The sequence below is a fragment of the Muscardinus avellanarius genome, assembly GCF_963383645.1.
Source record: "Muscardinus avellanarius genome assembly, chromosome: 1".
Lineage (NCBI taxonomy): Eukaryota > Metazoa > Chordata > Mammalia > Rodentia > Gliridae > Muscardinus > Muscardinus avellanarius.
This window is the reverse complement of record NC_137786.1, coordinates 49,035,695-49,051,127: the sequence shown is the minus strand read 5'-3', so window position 1 is coordinate 49,051,127 and position 15,433 is coordinate 49,035,695. Positions and strand designations below refer to the sequence as shown.

The window sequence follows — 15,433 nt, the reverse complement described above, 5'->3', positions numbered from 1 at the left end:
CTACTACCTTTCTCCTCCCCATAGTCACAGGATTTTATAATTTGACTCCCAACTTTGCATTTTCCCCCACCAAGATACAAACATTTTAGTGCTAAACCCAGTAGCTATATTTGGGTCCTTATTCTTTTCCACATTTGAAGAAAGCTCTCCACTCTGTTCTTAAAACAGCCCCTTCCTCCGCAGGATCCTAGCTATGTGCTTGAAATTCGTCACTCTTTGAAGTTCTTGATCTTTTGTCCATGTCTGAAATGACAGTGCTCTTCTGAGTTCTGTCCTTGGTGCTTTTTATTCTGACTCCAGATCTCAGTGGTGCTCAAGGGTGACAGTACATCAGAATCTCCTGCAAAGCCTTGACAGTGCAGCAGTCCTTCTCATCCTCGGGGTCATCTGGACCTGAATAATGAGGGGGTGGGGCTCAGGCACTCCCATTCCCCAGAAATTCCATCAGTGATTCTGAAGTAACACACCAGCCAGAGATCTTATTCATGCCTGTACCTTCACAGCACATATGATAGCCATCAGCCTTTCATCTCACCTAGATCATCTAGCATTCCAGAAATGTCTGCCTACAAAGGACCTCCATATTCAGTGATCCTAGAATACCTCCCTGCCCCAACCACTATCCATCGCATCCTGCTCATTTCTTCCTCCTGTGTTTTGATCTAAAGAAATGAGATCAGACTTCTTAAAGTTTTACAAGCTAGAAATGTGGTCATTACTTTTTTTTTTTTTCTTTTTTGTGATACTGGGGATAGAACCCAAGGGCGTTGTACTTCTGAGCTACATACCCAGCCCTATTCTTTTATTTTTTATTTTGAAATAGGGTCTCACTGAGTTGCAAAGGGCCTTGCTCAGTAGCTAAGGCTGGCTGTTAACTGTGATACCCCAGTCTCCACCTTCTGAATGCTGGGATTACAAGTGTGCACCACGCCTGGCTAGTCATTACTTTTGAATTTATTTCTCACCTTTATCGCCTATGTCCAAATGATTATCAAGGCATATAGGTTCCATTTGTAATAGTCTCCAAAGTTTTCTATTATTTTTCATACACATACCTTAGACTATACTGCCACTTTCTTCAGAAGTCTTACAACTACCTTCTAACTTTATCCTCTTTGGTTGCGGTTATTATCACTCATCTGTTTACCTCAAGACAATGCTCAGTATATTTTCTTTATTAAAATCTGAATATGAGACAGGTGTGGTGGCACACCCTTGTAATCCCCGCACTTGGGAGGCGGAGACAGGAGGATCACACAGGTTCGAAGCCAGCCACACTGGATTAAGAGACCCTGTTTCCAAATAAAATAATATTAAAAAATTGGTCTGGGAGTGTAGCCCGGAAGTAGAAGGGTTTCCAGGAACCCCAGTACCACCAAAAAAAAAAAAAAATCTGCATATGATTATATATTTTAACATATATCCTGGTTAAAACCTTTCAGTGACTAACTCTTGCTTTCAGAATAGAGTCTGTGCTTTCTGTAACATAACATAGACAGCTCATGAGGACTAGACCTCTCTTCTGTTTTCTTGCCGTGCCTTCATTGTATTCTGTATGTTTTCTGATCATAATTCCATGCCTTTTTATTATTTCCCTTTGTCTTTTAGCCTTTGTTGCTCCTTTTACCTAGAACACCCTCATTTCCCATCTCTGGCCTACCACTTTCCACATCTTCTCACATTTCAGCCTGTATATCACTGTCTAAAAGGATCTTTGCCTAAACCTGCTGATCACCCAGGAGAGCTTCCTACATATTCTTATAGCATGCGCAAGACTGTGTCTGCTCATTGATTACTTCTTTCTCCCATCTGGCTTTGTGGTCCTTGAATACAGAACCTCTTATTCATGGAAGAATAATTGTTTTTTTTACATGCCATGTAGCAAATGGTTCTCAGAGGAATGACATGAAAAAGGATAGTCAGAGCTGTTAGTAAAATAAAAGCAAAATCAGGAAGTAGTGATGAAGAAATGTAGAAAGGACAGTCACCAGGTCAGAAATTCCAGGTAAAATGAGCAGACTGACAGAAAAAGAGGTCAAGGCTTCCCAGAAGCATTTCATTGACATGGTAGAAACTTGAGCCAGTATGCGAGGAATTGAGAAATGAGTGCTGTATTCATTAGCTAGATTTACTGTGACAAAATACAACAAACAGTAGTTTTAAACAACCAAAATGTATTGTTTTATAGTTCTAGAGGTTAAAAAGTCCAAGACCAAGGTGAGGGCAGAGCCATGCTTCCTCTGAAGGAGCTAGGAAGAATTGTTCTTCTCCTAGCTGCTAGAAGTCCCTTTGCTTGTGGTACCAAAACTCAAACCTTCACGAGAAACTCTTCCTATGTGCATGCTGTACTCTTCATACGATGTCCTTTCTACTTGCTTATTTATTTGACATAGAGTAATCATACATATTTATGAGGTACAATGTGTTTTAATATTTTATTGATGCATCACAATTATACATCATAGGTTCAAAGTCATACGAATAAGCATGCACACAGATCTCGGTGTGCTTCCCAGCAGGTCCTTCCCTACTCCTGTGCTTCCCTGTGCAGATTGATGAGACTGGTCCTGACACCTCACACATAGACATACCATAATTGGACTGTTTCATTCCTCAGTTCTTCCTTTTACTCTCCTCATTTCTCTCCCCAATTCTCTTCTACCATTGTACTGGTTTCTTTCCTCGATCATCTCAAATTTCTTCCTTTTGTTTCCTATTTTCTCCCTAGCATTCATATGTGAGAGAAAATATATGACCCTTGACTTTCGGAGACTGGATGATCTCATTTAGCATAATAGTCTCTTGTTCTATATATTTTCCTACAAATGACATAATTTTGTTCTTCTTATGGATGAGTAAAATTCCATTTTTTTTTTTCGGTACTGAGTATGGAATCCAGGGGAATTCTATCTCTGAGCCACACCCACAGCCCTATATTTTTTAGTCTTTTAAATTTTGAAATGGTCTCACTGAGTTGCGAAGGGTGTAAGTAGCTGAGGCTGTCCCCAAACAGCAATCCTCCAGTCTCCGCCTCCTGAATGCTGGGATTACAAGCATGCGCCACCATGCCTGGCTTAAAAATTCCATTTTTGTTATCCATTTATCTTTTGATGGACACCTAGGTTGATTCTATAATTTGGCTATTGTGAATTGCATTGCAATAAACATGGCTATGCATGCATCACTATAATAACAGTAGAGGTAGGTTGTATGCTGGTTCTCTTTCTAGTCTTTTGAGGACTATCCATACTCTGGTAGTCTTAAGAACAGAAATAAGTAAACATTTCCTATACAGAACTACCTCACTGGCTTCCTGATTGAGCTCTCCAAGTTTGGAGATCGGAGACAGAGATCATTGGGCATTAGCAACTCCCTCTTGACCTAATTTTTCTCATAATCAAAGCAAGTTTTGAAAGTTACTTATGTAAAATGAGACTTTGGGGTATGTTGGATATAGTTTTCGTCAAAATGCTGATAAATAAGACAAGCGCATGCTTGTAATCCCAACATTTGGGAGGGGACTAGAGGATCATGGTTCACAGATGGACAGCCTCAGCTACTTAGTGAGGCTCCTTGCAACTTAGTGAGACCCTATTTCAAAAACAAAGAATAAAAAATTATGGCTGGGGGTGTTACTCAGAGGTAGAATGCCCCTAGGTTCCATCCCCAGTACTTCAAAAAAATAGTTTTAAAAAATGATGAAAGTAAAAAATTTTATATAAAAATATTACATGATACACCGGGCATGGTAGCGCACGCTTGTTATCCCAACGCTTAGGAGGTTGAGACAGGAGGATCGCGCAGGTTCGAAGCCAACCTCAGCTACTTAGTGAGGCTCTCAGCAACTTAGTGAGACCTGTTTCCAAATAAAATATAAAATAGGTCTGGGAATATAGTCCAGAGGTAGAAAAGCCCCTGGGTTCCACCCCCAGTACCACACACAAAAAATTACATGATACCTTAAAGTTTTTTTTAAACTTTAAAACAAGGTAGGTCTCATTAAGCTGCTGAAGCTGGCCTCAAACCTGTGATCCTTCTGTCTCAGCCTACCAAGTTCTGGGACCACAGCTATGTAATCCTATGCCCCACTATATTATTATCAAATATATCAAATATATCAAATATATTATTATCAAATATATATATTATTATCAAATCTGAGTGATACATTGATAAGTTAAAACCTTGATTGTCTTAGTTGGAAAATTACACACACATACACACACACACACACACACACACACTAATACACACGTGCAAACACACCAGTTTTAGCTCTTGGAATAGGTAGAATAGAAAAAAGCCAAAGCAAAATTACAATCTTCATGATAGCAACTTTATAAAAAAATTAGTGGTAGAAAGCGTGATTAGAAACTCAACTTGAAACCTGTTGGTATATTCGATTTGAGATTAACTTGAGCAGTTCTCTTTTATTTTATTTGATAAGACTTGAAAAGATGGCCAGTGACATATGCACCATTTAGAAGCTTTGCTGGGAACATGATACTATCAAGGAGACAGACATTTGAACTTGGAAATAGATTTCTGTAGGTAGCTCCTGTGCTTCAACTCAATACAAGTTGCCAGTTTGGAAAATTGCTGCATTATATTTATCACACAGAGTTGCTATGGCTAACAACGATCTAATGATTTATAATTTCTAATGGTTTGAGAACACATAGATCTGAGCACATCAATACTAGGCTCATTTTCAAAGTGTAAAAAAAAGTGCTGAGACACCAAAATACTGTGCTGAATTCTTTAAAACTTTAAGACTGAAAAATGACTAATTTGTATATACAGTGAAAGGAGAATAAAACTGGAAGAAGCTGGCATGATGATGTATGCCTGTAATCTCACTGGTTAGGAGGCTGAGACAGGAGGATTGCAAGTTCAAGGGCAGCCTTAGCAAATAGTGAGACTCTCTTCAATCTAGTGAGACACTCCTTCAAAATAAAAATAAAATGGATTGGAGGTGTAGTTCAGAGGTAGACTGCTTCTGTGTTCAATCCCCAATATCACAATAATAATAATAATAAAGCTAGAAGAAAAGGCTGCATTATTTAAATTCCACTGTAATATATGGTCTTAAACACATTTTTATTTAAAAAAAAGTATGTTTGTAAATATATTTAACTTTCTTTGGAAGTTAGAGGGTCTTATGGCTTGGTTTAGTATTAGGATAGATTATGCATGCTTATAGAAAATACACTTACTCATCCTAGGCCCCAAGAAGACTAATTTAAAGACTTCCACAATAACTTACTATGCAACTTGGAAATTACCTATTCTTTGCCTAATACACACTTTTGGCCTAGACTTATTTTTATGTAACTAACTAGCTAGTCAAGAGTGCAAAGGAGAACTTGTAAAGAATTTTACGCTTACGAGGCTTGCATTCAGAAAAAGCTCATAAAAAGCCCAGGACATCAGATTGCCACCCTCAGAGAAACCAAAATGAAATGATGAAGAGCTTTGCTTTCTCACAGTTCAAGGCCACAGGAAGACTGGTGGGAGCCAAGCAAGCAGAGGGACCTTTGGTCACTCATCTTGAATGTGCTGACTGAGTCTCTGTCCACTGAGCATCCTGAAAATACTGAGGGGTCAGCAAAACACACTTGACTCTTTGCCCAAACACTTTTCCTTCAATGTTTTCTGGCCATGGATATTTCATGGGGAATTTAATCTGTGTGCCTATGATTCATTTACACTAGGCTCATCAAAATGTCATGGGGTGGTATTGAATGTCCAAGAAACCTTAAAGTTTATGAGGCCCTTTAAGGCTTTTATTTCTGAACCAAAGTCATAATGCACCAGGACTTCTCAGAATTCAAGCATATTTGGGGCCAATTTCATTCTGTCTCATATAGCCTAGGAAATATGTCCTTGGAATTGATTCATAACTTCTAAACTGAAAAATTCTGGTCTAACCTATATGCATATACTAATTTCATCTAGATAAGTGAGCACAGAGCTAGAATGAGAAAGTTCAGCATTAAAGATATTAAAAAGCCACATTTTAATAACTCAATCTGAATATCCACACAGTGCCCTGAGAATGTGTGGGTTTAAAGATTAGTCCCATCTAAGTGACTGAGAAGCAACTGGCCCTTATTAAATGTTCACTCATTAAAGAGAAGTCATACTGAATTAATCCTTTGGTGTTGCCTGATATTCTGTGGCTTTAAAATAGCCTTAAAATACACAATCTCATCTGATTAGATGAATAGGGCCTCTATTATTATCTCCATTTTTAGAAGAGGGGAATGAAATTGCATGTGACTTTGCATGTCGGTGCTGTAGCTGTAGTCATACAGGCTGTGTTATAGTTCTGAGCTGTGATTGTGTACAATAATAGAAGCAGTGCTGCACATATCCCACATAGCTCTAGCTTATTTTTAAATTCACTTTTTCTCATACTTGTAAGAACGCCTTGATTTAGGCTTTATTTAAAAACCAACACAAAACAAAATCATAATTCCTATCAAAACACAAAGCTTGAATGTTATAATTGGCATAAAATTCAGTTCTAGTTTTTCTCCAAAAATAAGATGCTTACTCCAGCACGATTCTCCTTCTTCCTAACTCTACATATTTGCATCTTAAAATGGCCTGTTCCCATGGGGCTGATCTAGGTGCAGCATGTTCTTTGAACTTTATGTGTGCTCTAGGGTCAGGTCAATTTCACCAGGGCAGAAAGTAAGAAATGGTCCAGAACTAATTTAAATTATGGAGTTGCCTAGAAATAAGTTTAACTCTATAACTATTCTGCATGATGTGACTGAAAGATGCTTTCCCTCTTAATAAATTAACTCAAATCATTCAATTTTTAAGAAAATTGAGCCAAAATTTAAGATAGTTTTGATTGTGTAGAATGACTGACATAATTTACAGGGCATCTTAAAATGATTTCATTTTGAGCTGCGTGTGGTGGTGCACACCTGTAGTTCCCGCGCTTGGGAGGCGGAGACAGGAGGATCGCGCAGGTTCGAAGCCAGCCGCGCTGGCTTAAGAGACCCTGTTTCCAAATAAAAAAGTATAAAAATAGGTCTGGGAGTGTATCCCGGAGGTAAAAGGGCTTCCAGGAACCCCAGTACCACACACACAAACAAACAAACAAACAAAAAACCAAGATGATTTCATTATAATTCCCAGAGGTGTTATCATTTACCATGCAGATTTCATCCTTGCTGACATTTCTTTCTTCCTCTCTTGTTCTTTTCTCATCAGGTACTTGACTTAAAAGTATGCTTATTAAATGACTTTAATGTTAATTCATATGAAAATGTATTGGCATATACATTCTACAATCAAATATGAATTATAGACCAGGTGTCTTTATACTGATACTCACTAAACTCCAGAGAAGAAATGCTCTTCTTATTAAGTTTCAGGAAATCTGATCCTCCATTTTTCTTTTCACTACTGGGGATAGAAACTGGGGTATTGGGTATTGTACTTCTGACCTATACCCCCGGCCCTATTTTTTAGTCTTTTTATTATTATTTAAAAAAATTTTTTTGCATTACTGGGGATGGAACCCAGGGGCATTCTACCTCTGAGCTATACCCTCAGCCCTATTTTTTATTCTTTATTTTTGAAACAGGGTGTCACTGAGTTGCAAAGGGCCTCACTAAGTAGCTGAGGCTGTCCACAAACCTTCTAGCAACCTTGCCTAAACATTTGTTTTCTTATTGAGTTGAGACATTTTACTATTTTACTTAGAGAAAGAACTTTGTGAATTCTTCTTGACATACCCAAATTGCACACATCACTACTTTTGTACTCTGGGGCTGTGATTAAGTAAAAAACTGGGGGGGGGGGTATTTGAACACAGGCACTGTAATACCGTAAGAGTCCATCTGATAACCAAGATGGCTACTAAGAAACTAATTGATGGGTAGGATATTTGTGAGAATATACTAGACAAAGATAATTCAAGACCTGGACACACTGAAGCAAGCCAAGTTTAGTTTCCATCATGGTACTCAGAATGGCATACAATTTTGAATGTATTCATTCTTTACTTCTGGAATATCCCATTTAATGGTTTCAGACTGTAGTCAACAGTGGATAACTGGAACTTCAGAAAGTGAAATTACAAAAGAGGGAGGACCACTCTCTTAGATGAAACTTATCTCGTCTAAAATCAGTCTTGCTCTTTCCCCACCAAACCTGTTCCTCCTGCAGACTTCCCCATCTCAGGCCAAACTTTGCAGGTCTCTTCGACTCCTTTCTGTTTCTCACACCCCCACATTCAAACCAATTGGCAAATCCAGCCATCTATCTTTGTAAAACTCAAAATCTGATGATTTCTCACCAGCCCCCTCACTGCCAGCGAGGTCCTGGCCACTGATCTTTCCATGTGATGGCTGTACTATGCCCCAGCTAGTCTCCATGATGCCCTTTCTCCCCCACGTATCAACAGGGTAGTGCTACTGAGATCTAGTTTATGTCAGTTCAGTCTGGGACACTTCAATAACTTCTGATCTTCCTTAAAATTAGGATGGAAATCCTTATAATAGCCAGGCACCTGTGCGTTCCTGTTACCCCTCTGACTCAGCTCCTGCTGCTCCTGCTCTGGTCCAGCCTCAGTGAACTGTCCTGCTTCTGGTTCCTCATCTTACAAGCACAGTCCCACTTCAGGGACTCCATGCTTTTTATTTCTACAGTCAGAACCTGTGTGCTCCTGAGATCCCTTGCTTAAACTTCTCTCAGTTCATAGTTCCCTGCTGTATCCTCAGCCTCTATAGTGGTTCCTAGAATTTGGGAGCAATCAGGACATATGTTGAATGAATAAGTAGATGTCTGAACAGTTATTTTCTATCTTCCTTTCCTTGGGTAGAAGTAAGGAGTATATAAAATATGAATTATTGTATTATCAGACTTTTCCATGTTCAAAGGTAAATATAATATATTTGGTTTGGGAATATATAAGAATATAAGAACATGCCATTTTAAAGATTGCTCCAACCTCTTTTTTCCAAATCAGAAAAAAAAAACCTACAGTCAATCAAGGCATCAGAATACATATAGAATTAATTGTTTCTGGGTCATTAATGAACTTAACTGTGCTGTTGCTCTCAAAGCACTATATTTAGCTGGTATAGAATCAAAGGTCCTTCATGATCCTTGAAACTGCCTTGAATTTTTAACAAAATACTCAGACTTATAAGAAGAAGTTTTAATGAGACATTGTACTGTTAAGGAGAGAAGAAATCATAGTTTCTGACCTCAGGGGCATTGGTAAAATAATGGAGCCAAAGCTCTAGGGAAATTAGTTTTTAGGAAGAATCTAGTGGCTCATTGTACATTCTAAATAGTATCAGAGTGAGAATGACAGTCTGCCTGATGGGGTTTGGTGATGTGGATAGATTTGGCTGTTACAGTATCCAAACTAGATTGAAACACCACACCACAAATACCAATGAGATTTTGTCAAGGTCCTCGGACTTCCTCTTAATTAGAATGGTAGGTGGGGCAAAGAGAGATCAGGACAGTTCAGCATTGGAATTGTAATTAATGAAGACTTTTTTAAAAATTTTGCCCGTCTTTATTTGTGCTATCCACAAATATTCATGGAATATTTACTGAACAAGGCACCAGGTGTGCAAGGGAGAGTATATAACCATGACCATGACACAAGCCTCATGAAGCATGTGTCCTAGTTGGAGAGGTAGAGAAGTAGACAGATGAAGAGTATATAAGTGCAGATTGTGAAGAGTACTAGGAAGGAAGAGATAAAGGTGCTCGTGAAGAGAGCAGGAGTCACATGCATTTAACGGGCACTATAGTCCGGATGTGTGCTTTTAAGTTCATATGTTGAAATCTTTGCTGTCAAGCTTATGTTCTTAGGAGGTAGGGCCTTTGGGGGGGTGATTAAGTCATGGGGATGGGACACCCATGAGTAGGACTGTGCCCTTTTCAAAGAGGCCCCCAAAGAGAACTTTTCACTACAGGAGGTATCAGTGAAAAGATGGATGCCCATGACTCAGGAAGAGCCTCCCCCCAGCCCCCCCGTTAGGCCCTGGAAATTCTGCCAGTTTTTTCTACCTTGGCTCCCCAAGCTCCATAACTGTGGCAATAAATTTCTATTCTGCCACCCAATTTATGGCATTTTATTATAACAGGCCAAATGGTGAGTAGTTGACATAAAAAGCCACTCTGAAAGTTCAAAAACAATCCATGAAGTACTTGTATATGTTCATGAATCCTTCATAAAGGCATCTGGTCACTGTCCAGGCCCATCTCGGTCCATCCCCAGCCAAGATGAGTGCTAGAAGGAAAAGAGAAAGATACTGGTGCCCTTTCTGGTTCTGTCCACTGACTTCTTGCCCTCTGCAATTATCATGTCTCTTTCACGTTGAAATACAAATGCCATGTTTCAATTCTCTCTCTAGCCTTACTGACTTCATTTTGTTGCTGCTCAAAGCCTCCCTTCAACTCCCTCTCCCTTGTTGATACAGGGTTTGATCAACGTGTGTTTGGGTTTATGAGACTTGAGCTCATCTGAAAGACAAAACTACACAGATTCAAAATGTTAATTCAAAGGAACTACTCCCATGTTCGCTTCAGGTGCCCATGTCTTTTGTACTAAATTATAAGCCACTAAGTCTTAAAAGAGTGACTATCTTATAATGTTATTTATAGAGTGTCTGATAGTAGGTGGCAGTTGAGAATAGATTGAACCATTCTAGGCTAAAGCAAGGCTCTTGCCAAAAGGATTTTAATTTCTTCAGTCGAGAACTTATTGAGGCAAAATCATATAATACATTGTGAACTTGGGATGGGTCAGTATAACAAAAAGCAGTAATAATTATTAATTAATAATGAATGAATAAATGAGAAAAAGACAACATTCAGGCATTTAATCTGAAAACTGGTGGTAATAAATCAGGTTACATTAAAATAACTTTTTGCAATTCCAGTAACTCTCAGGAATTAATCCTAGTGACTCTCACAACGTTTGTCACGTCAGTACTTCTGAGACCTTAGCAGCACCTGGCAGATGTGTGTGTTGATGTGCCCCGGATGCTGCTTTGTTCTGGCCTCTGCTCCACCAGGGACCTTGACCCAGGTTTCCTGGCCTCTTGACAACCTGGCAGCACGTGGCAAGTCTGCTCTAGCTGCTGAAGCTCCGTATTCCCTCCAGGGCAGCCTGGGCACTCTTCACCTGCAGACAGGAAAGAAGAATGCTTTCTCCCCTCTTGTTTTCTCAGGGCAGCCAAGAGCTGGCCCTCTTGGGCTCTCAAGTTTTAGAAATGTAGGGGAGCAAATGTTTTCCAGTTCTTACCCACAACCTTTTGGCTTTTGAGGATGTCACTCAGAAGTTCCTATGCCAATCACAATATACCCAGAATCACTATTAATTATTCATTCGTTATTTTATTTATTTATTTTTGTTTTTACTGGCAATTGAACTCAAGGGCATTTTACCTACAGGATATACCCCCACATCATTATTTATAATTATTACTTTAAATTTTTGAAATACTGTCTCACTAAGTTGCTGAGGAGGCTGGCCTCGAACCTGTGAATCTCCTGCCTCAGCTTCCCAAACACTGGGATTACAGGCATGCACCACCATACCTGGCTCATAATCACTATCATTTTCAGGAACCTTGGACTTCATAGCTCAGTCTTATTACTTTCATCAGGATTCTTTTTTCTGTAGAGTAAATTCTTAGCCAGAGACTTAGTTTCTATTTTAGGGAGGAAGAGCTAGATCATGGGACAATGAACAAGTCCAAGGTCCTAGTTGCTTGAAATAATAAAGGAACAATAGAAGTATTTATCATGCTGGATGTTCATGATACATTGGTTGGACAGGGAGGAACATTCTACTCTCTACTAAGAGACATGGCTGATGGGAGACTTCAGCATCTGGAAAGTTCTTAGTCTCTGTGGCAGAGAAGAGGTGACATTTTGTACCAGTGCATACCGGTTTGCCCCTGGAAGTGACATATAGTACCTGATTATGTTTCTTTATTTTCTTTTGCCATATTTTAAATCATAGTGATATTCAAATAAATAAGATGTGTGATGTGTGTGTGTGTGTGTGTGTGTGTACATATAACAATTAGAGAAAAAGGTGCCATTTCTAGCACTGCTAACATTTTGTTACTAAAAGTGAGGAGTCCCTGCTCAATGTTGCATGCTGAGAAGAAGGCTGGGGAGGGTGGAGAGCAGCACTCATGGCAGTCACACCTCCTTTTTTGAAGTTTTGCTTCTATCAGCCCCTCCTGACAAATCTCTACATGTATGACCGTCCGTTGTGTAAATGGTTCAAGATTCCTTTGCACCAGTTATTGGTTCTGGCTAAGGGTCTCTCGTAAGTTGCTGACTTGGTCTACAGTCATATCAGGGCCCACCTGTTGTCACTGTGGCTCAGTAGTCATTGACAGGCATGGCTTCTATAGGACTGCTCATATTCTAATAGTTTGTAATGTGTTCTGAGAGATGGGAAAGAAAGAGACAAATTTCAAGATAGACATATACATTGCAGTCATTTATATCTGCTCTTGAAAGAGATGTGCCATCTTTTTTGCCTGAAGATCAGCTCTGGAAAAAAGTGGGTGGGAACACCACAAAGATGTGATCACCAGGAGGTGGGGTAATTGGCGACCATTGTTGGAGGCTAACTACCACTCCCATTCAAAATGGCTCACTTATTCTCATATAAACCCATGGCTATAAATGCATACTGTTAGAATCTTAGCTTCTGCCAAATAGCATAACCACCATGGAGTAAATGAAATGGAAATCCTCCCTCAAGGGGTCCTTTCCTGTAGACTAGTGTTGCTCTTTTGTTATGCAATAAAATGATTCTTATAGTTTATCGTCTTCTATGTCAAATATCCAAGGAAATGCACACATTCTTCCATGGAACATTTGCTTTATTTATACTGTTTTAAATGCTGTTTTTAGGTCCCTTGTGTTTTGGTGGTTGTCAGACTTGATATGTTAGCAAATGTAATATATAGCAGATAAGAACAAATAAATACTTGGTAGATTTTGTTGCCCTTTTGAATAGAATCAGGAGCTGTGTGAGCGAAGTGTGACTTTAAATAGGACACTGAGAGGGATAAGAAATAGTAGCTCAGTGGCAGAAACCCTACATTAAAATCCATCCTTGTCAGCACTCTGCGAGTCCACAAACCAGGGTTCTTTTTAGATTAAACAAGGAATTGTTGAAAGATATGGGGTGGGAGGGGTGCAAATAGGGTAATATATGTATGCATTTTTATGTACTCACAGTTTTTTGCTGTTGTTGTTTTTGGTGGCACTGGGGTTCCTGGAAGCCCTTCTACCACTGGGCTACACTCCCAGACCTATTTTATACTTTTTTTAAATTTTTGGAAACCAGGTGTCTTAAGCCAGCATGGCTGGCTTCAAACCTGTATGATCCTCCTGACTCCGCCTCCCAAGTGAGGGGATCATGTGCCATCATGCCTGGCTGCACTCACAGTTTTACTGAATGAAGTAGAATGTAGAACGATTTAGTTCTCTTTCTTTAAAAATTGTTCTTAAAGCCAAGTGTGATGGTACATGCTTGTCATCCCAATACTTGTGAGGCTGAGTTAGGAGAATCATAGGTTCATGGCCAGCTTTGACAACTTAGTGAGGCCCTCTGCATTTTAGTGAGACCCTGTTTCGAAATAAAAATAAAATAGGGCTGGGGGCATAGCTCAGAGGTAGAATGTACCTGAGTTCAATCTCTAGTATCACAAAAAAATAGCTAAAAAATTCAGGCAAGCCTACAGTAACTCAATGAGACCCTGTTAAAAAAAAAAATAGGGCTGGAGATGTAGCTCAAAGACTGAATGCCCTAGAATTCAAAATTCAATCCCCATATAAGTGCACGCACACACACACACACACACACACACGCAATATATATATATATATATATATATATATATATATATATATATATATATATATACACATATACACACACACACATACATACACAAATAAATACATAAACAAATACCCTGAAAGAGAAACTAGGAGTACCTAGAAGGTTCTCTCTACCTTCTGCTTTTGAAAGAGTTTTATTTTTTTAATTTTAATTTAATTTTTTGTGATACTGAAAATTAAACCCAGAGGCATTTTACCTCTAAGCTACACCCCCAGACCAATTTTATTTCTGAGGCACACACTTGTAATTCTAGCATTTGGGAGGCTGAGATTGGAAAATTGTGGTTCTCGGACAGCCTCAGCTACTTAGTGAGGCCCTTTGCAAATCAGTGAAACCCTGTTTCAAAAATTAAAAGGACTAAAAAAGAGGGCTGGAAGTGTAGCTCAGAGGTAGACTGCCCCTGAGTTCCATTCCCCCCCAAAAAATCCTGTTTGGAAACAGGATCTCACTAGATTGCTGAGGTCCTCAATAAATTGCTGAGGCTGTCCCAAACCTGTGATCTTCCTGTCTCAGCCCTCCACGTACTGTATTACCATACCCAACTGGAAGAGTTTTCTTTATTTAAAATCCTTAGATCAGTTTCTTATCACTGTGCCAGTGATACCCTTTAGATCAATTCAGCCTTAGGTTAGAAGAGAATGGGAGCTTGTCTCTACTTCCTTCCTTCTCTGTTCCTTCTGCATTTTGGTTGCTTTTATTCTACCATTTTGAATCTCTTAATTACAGTATGCTCACTATATGCAAGATTTCTCCTCCTACCCACCTCCTGCTGCCTCCCCCAAGGACATCTCACTTCATTCCCAAGAGAAACATGGCCCTGCCCTCTAAGCTCACTGTGTTTACGTTTCTCTGCTTTCTCTCCCCCTTGGCATGCTGTTTTAATCAATTTTACCAAATGACTTTCCTGGCAACTGTAAAAGAAAACCCAGAGCAAGTTAATAGCAATCTAATACCATACTTTTGGTCATTTTTCTAAAATGCACAGAGGTCTTTGGTCATTGGATTGATTTTTAATGATCTAAATGATCAGATGTTTCAACGCTGCACTGCAGCAGCTTGATAATAAATAGGAAAGAGGAGGGGCTTGGGTGCTGGGCATCTGCTCAATGTTAGATGAATAATCCCCGAGACACCAGCCAAGAAGACAAGAGAAAATGCCAGCCGTTGCCAAATTATATAGTAGCATTTTTAAACAAAACACCTAGCTGTTTTTAATTTTACAGACAAAATATAGAGGAAGTAAAACAAGGTATTTTTGATGAGGGGTTAGAGAGAGAGTCACTAATAGGGTTAGAAATTAAGCCACAGCCTAATTATATGCATATCTGTTGACATAGCAGAATGTCAGTAGCGTGCCTCCCTGTATCCCCAGACAGCATCTGTGCATCCCAAAGGTGGGAGAAATATTGTTTAACAAAGAGACACTAACATGAGCCAGGCGTGGTGGCACATGCTTGTAATCCCAGCATTCGGGAGGCTGAGACTAGAGGATCGCGGTTCGCAGACAGC

At 39.4% G+C, this 15,433-nt stretch overlaps 1 protein-coding gene across 3 annotated transcripts in view; it reads left to right on the top strand.

Moving 5' to 3' along the window:
* PDE4D (phosphodiesterase 4D) overlaps positions 1-15,433 on the top strand; it is a gene marked incomplete at both ends in the record, with an annotated part of 1,145,009 nt that overhangs the window by 565,744 nt on the left and 563,832 nt on the right. The window lies entirely within an intron of this gene.